At 44.8% G+C, this 5,314-nt stretch overlaps 1 long non-coding RNA gene and 1 other non-coding gene across 2 annotated transcripts; both read left to right on the forward strand.

Moving 5' to 3' along the window:
- The first annotated feature begins 837 nt into the window (after positions 1 to 837).
- On the forward strand, positions 838 to 2,965 carry LOC115946315 (uncharacterized). Its single transcript, XR_004549854.1, has 2 exons — positions 838 to 1,010; positions 1,389 to 2,965. It is a non-coding gene; the product is annotated as an uncharacterized lncRNA (long non-coding RNA).
- On the forward strand, positions 1,070 to 1,200 carry LOC115946321 (small nucleolar RNA SNORA24). Its single transcript, XR_004080423.2, has one exon. It is a non-coding gene; the product is annotated as a small nucleolar RNA SNORA24 (small nucleolar RNA).
- Positions 2,966 to 5,314: the final 2,349 nt, after the last annotated feature.

Raw genomic sequence — 5,314 nt, forward strand, 5'->3', positions numbered from 1 at the left:
TATTTTGCTGTAATTAAAAACATGGATGCAGGAATTTGGCTGGTATTAACCAGATACACTTGCTTATATGGACTGGAGAATTACCTGTATTTACTAAAGGGATGGCTTCATTTTTCTAGCACATCTTTTATGACACAACCTCTTCTTCCTTCTTAGTTGGTGTTTATTAAATACATAGTATTGTGTTAGCATTTAAGGCCCATCTTCTGACTCGACCAAGCATACATGTGCATATACGTATGTGTATATATATACACACACATGTATCTCTGCCTACATATAGCCAGGTTGGAGCAACATGATCTTGTGGAAGGTGTCCCTGCCCATGGCAGGGGGTTGGAACAAGATGAGCTTTAGGGTCCCTTCCAACCCAAACCAGTCTGTGATTCTATGGAAAGCAGCATCAACACCTACACCAGCTGAAGACTCTTGGGGACCAACGGCAGCCTCTTTTCAGTGAATCCTTTAATCCGCTTTCTCCTGTGGTTGTGCCTTCGGCAACACCCAAAGGACCAGAAAACTACGCACAGGGTTTTAAACCTACTGACAACGACCCCGGTCCCACATCCCTGACCGCACCTCAGCCCACCACAGCAGCAGCTTCCGCTTGGGCGAGGCTTACACTGCGGGGAGGAGCCTGCGCCCTGCCGAGTTCCGGTTCCGGCGCTGCGGGCGGAGCTTCCTGGAGCCGCGTGGCTTTAGAGCCGCTGGGTGGGCTCCTGATGGCGGATCCTGGTGGGAGCTGACGGCTTGTGGAGCAGGCGGCGGTCCCCGGTGTCCGGTCCCCGGTGTCCGGTCCCCGGTGTCCGGTGTCCGGTCCCCGGTGCCCGATACCCGGTGCCCGGTACCCGGTACTCGGTACCCAGCCGCTATCGCAGCCGTGCGGCTCCGCGGAGCGCTCCTTGCTGCCGGCTCGGTGAGGCCCGACCGGAGCTACCGCGGCAGAGGAGCGGGGTGAGCAGCCGGTGGGCCCCGCGGTGAGGCGGAGGACGTTAACCGGAGGCGGCGAGGTCAGAGCCAGGGCTGTGGGGAGAGAAGGGAAAATGGCGGCGGGCACGTGTCGGGGGTGATCCATGACTCCATGGGGGCTGCCGCCTGTGGCTGTCTCCCTTCCTAGGCATGGAAGAGCAGTTCCTTACTAATTGGCAAAGCTTCTACCCGCCTGTGGGTATTAGTCGTTGACTGTAGCAAGGGACAGCCCGAGTCAGCCGGTGTGTGGGGTAGGCCCTGTGGTGGTGGGTTTGGAGCGGTTTTTTGTGGATTTGTTGATTTTATTTGGGGTTTTGGGGTGGGTATTTTTGTGTGCATGTTTCCCACCCCCCCCCCCCCCCCCCCAATAAGTAGGGCACAGTTTTCCAACGTTTTCTGTTCTCCTCTCTCTTCCTCAGGGACACAGAAGCTGAAGCATGGAGATGCATTTGTTGCCATTGAAGATCCTTCCTCAAAAAGCTGTGTGACTCTGTATGTGTTACATAATACGATCTTAGAAGTGAGGTTTTGGGCAGCAATAATACTGGTTTTATAGTTTAGTTTAGCAGCTGAACTACTGAGATGGGCCTGTTGAAATCAAGGTTTGGTGTTTGTTGCTTCTTTTGTGTGTGTATTGACAGAAAAATTATAACCAAGTGTATATGTAGTGTGAGTGGGAAGGATTGGGCCACGGTGAAGATGCATTAGATGTGCTGGGAAGAGTGGTTTATGATAGAAAAGTATGGCATGTCGCTGTGCTCTTGCCTGCAAAACTAGAGGTATTGGATTCCACAGATTCCTTGGGGATGACTGTGCCAGGGAAGTGATACAAGAAAAGGCCAGCATCCGAACAACATGGGGTTAACTTAGATCCAAGATGAGGAACAATGTGTTGCAAGATAACAGGAACAGCCAGTATGTGAAAACAGGAAATACATTGTCTGTAAGACCAATCACTCAAGAACTGGTTCTTACTAGCCCTGTGGTGCAACTTAGGAGGAGCAATCCCCCTTGCACCTGGCGCCATAATAAACATACCTGCTTTACAGCTCTCCTTGAGTTGTAGAGTCTGTTTCCATGCATCAGAAGTGTCTTTCAAAAAGCACGTTTCTGATTTAATGAAGAGAGTATGAATCTGCAGAGGCAGGAGCAGAAGGAGGTGTCAAGAAGATACTAAGTTTTGTTTCAGAGCAGTTTACAACTCCTAGGAGCTCATCATAGGGTTCTGTGATGTTTGCTGTGTTGTATGCGTTTCCAGTTGGAAGATTAAACTGCTTCAAACTTGTTTTTACAGGGGAAGAGCACTCTTAAGCTGTTGTGACAGAAGAAGATGGGGCTAAATTCCACACATGAATTGTAGGAGTAACTGATTAGAACTTTCTAATTTTTACTTAGGGTAGGGTAGATCTGTCTAACGTTATGCATTTGATACCTTTCATGAGCAATAGTATTACTGGTTATCAAGCAGAGATAGCAAATGCTAATTTTAGTCTGGATCTTAATCTCACTTTAGAATTAACAGAAATGAACTTTACTAAAAAAAAAGCTCAGCCTAAATGAAAGATTCTGCAGCCCATCTGTCCTTATTACAAAATAGTGCTGGAATGTAGCTTGCTGTGCCTAAGATTAGCCTTGATTGCTTCTGCATAAATGCAGCTAGGATGACTAGCTTGATTTGTGCTGCTTTTAGGGATCTTCCACTGCTCCTGTTTTTGGGCTGTTGCAAAGTCTTAAGCAATTCTAATAATGTTCTTGGTAGTTTCATGGCTGTGTTGTGCTCTGTTATGTGGCTGATGTTGCCACAGTACTATTGGATCCAGTCGTGGGTGTATTTAGTGGTGGTGCTTCTGCTGTTCAGGTGTGTTAGAAAGGTGGCTGCAAGGAGTACACTGCATGAGCTGAAGGTAAGTTTGTGAAGTCTAGAGAATGAATGTGATATCTACAATGTAAATCAGTCAAATGTATAAATAAGTTAATAAAGAGACATTGACTTTGACTGCAAGTGTTGTCTTTCCTTTGCAAGACTGCTGATAACCAAGACTAGACATGCATGTGTTCTTTGGAATTACTTCTACAACTGTGGGGATACAGCTTTTGGTAGCTGAGCCTGAAGTTTGTGACTGTGGTTTCAGGGCAAATGTTGCTGATGCATTGTTGGTCAAATTGTCTGGGAACCATTCCAGAAGCCACTTGATTTTAATCAGAGGTTACTGCTGCAGGTGAGAAACAGTGACTTTGAGTGTAGCTGCTTTTTCAATTCCAGTTGCTCAGGGATCTTCTGTTTAATCCATATTCAAGAAAAACATATACGGAGTTCCACTGCAGACAGGACACGTTTTACCTGTAAGTAAATGTACTGTCTTGGCTAATGACAAGCGATGCTGGTACAACCTCTTGAGGAGTATCTTCCAGTTAATAGGGGGATATTTTGCACATTGTTGCAAACTGGAAAGTTAGGGGGCAGGGGAGCTCTGAAAGAGCTGGGAAACAATCTGTGAAACTAGAGCTGGGATCAGTAGGCACTACAATTACAGCTAAGTGCTTGGCAGCTGGGGGATTCCTGCTTGAATGAGGTGGAGTTGTGGGCTTTAATTGCAACATGGATTAGGTCTGAGGAAATTACTTCTGATGATCTTGTTATTCACAGTTTGGAATAATACAGTAGGGAGATCAGGGAGCTGTTACAAGAAGCTTTGTTTCTTTTCCTGACATTGTGACAGTGTAGCTGAATGTATAGTCTCTGAGGCTATAAATGGTACTACACCTGTATTCATTGGTGGTGTGGGATTATTCTTTCATTTTAAATAGCTCTGCGTGCAGCACTCATATGACATTTTTATTGCTTGGGATTCCAAGTTTGAGGCTGCCAGCCTGGTAGTAGTCATGAGTGTGGTCTGAATTTCTTCTTTTCCATGAAGTTTGGACTTTGGTAGTAACCTTGGTGCTTTCAGGACAATAACATCTATCTGTTCTACAAGGGCACTTATATGCTTATCTTACACAAGAAATGCTAGGCAGACAGTGGCAAGAGCAGTTCTGTTATCCTGGGCTCTGCAAAGTGGCTTTTTTTTTGTGTCTGGCTTTGACACTATGAAGAAAACTAGGTATAAGCAAACGGACAGGAAGCAGCAGGAGAAAGGTTGGGGAGCAGTTTCTTTGCAGATCTGGAATGCATTAAAACTCGAGAATATGACATGAAGGTTTAGAGAAAACTGTGTCATTTGTTGTCAGTGAAAAGCTCAGGCTTTCTGATGTTGGGTTTTATATACTGTATGGCATCACACTGATGTGGTCACCTGATGTGTTACCCCAGTATCTTTGAATTTGATTTGACAGCATTTATGTATAAACTGTAATGTTTGCTCTGGGTAATATTTTGCTAGTTTTAAGTGCTTGGTGAAGTGACAGAGCCTTTGCTATGACTGAAGCTTCCTGTGTACATCCAGTCATGTGCATAGAAGGTAGTGAAATCTGCTTTCCCTCATTACTTGAGTACAAGAGGTATTCTTACAATATATGCCTTTTTTATTTCCATGTGGTTTAGGATGGCTTTTTTTCATTAAACCCAGAAATTTAACTTCCCAATCAACTGTTTCCTATCTTTCAATCTGTTCCTGTCTCATCTTGGCTCTTTATAGATGCTCCTTATTTTTCTGCAGTTTGTTCCATCTGCAGTTACATCCAGTGTCCCTCACCTCTCACAAGTTTTCACCGAGTGCAGTCTTTTACATTGCTACAAATGTAATTACTTCTTTCCAGACCCTAAGCCAACTTTTCCCTGTTTGTGGTTGCTTGATGTTGCATTTGCAGGAAGCTGCATGATCAGTTTCTGTATTCTGTGCTAAATCAATGGAATAGGAACTATGTCATGTGAGCAGGTGTCTAATGTGTATGAGGTAGGTCTGGTCTCCACTAGCTCGGCTAACTCAAACTACCCAGCACCCTGGACCACAAACAAAAGCCTTTTTTCTCATGCGACAGATGTTTTCTGGGAAGATCTACTGGGATCTACTGCTTGAATCTGATTGTTTCAGCTTTGTATGTGCTCTGCAACTACCGCTCTAAAACTGAACATGAAAATCTTACTGAGTATAAATATTCTAGCACTTGGAAGTGTGAAGTAGTTGCAGTAACATTAGAAATTGTGGAGAACATTGATTCGGGGTTGACCTTTTGTTGAGTATAAGCTATTATACTGCTGTGATTTTTTTGTTTTCTGGAAATCAGACAGCTGAGGTAGATATTCTGCATATACTGATCATAAAATGGGGTCTTGGTTCTGTGGCTTACAGGTCAGGTGCATCTTTGGGAAGTTGTTCATGGTAGAAGTGAATGCATTTGTGTG

The sequence above is a fragment of the Melopsittacus undulatus genome, chromosome 7, assembly GCF_012275295.1.
Source record: "Melopsittacus undulatus isolate bMelUnd1 chromosome 7, bMelUnd1.mat.Z, whole genome shotgun sequence".
NCBI classification, from domain to species: Eukaryota; Metazoa; Chordata; class Aves; order Psittaciformes; family Psittaculidae; genus Melopsittacus; species Melopsittacus undulatus.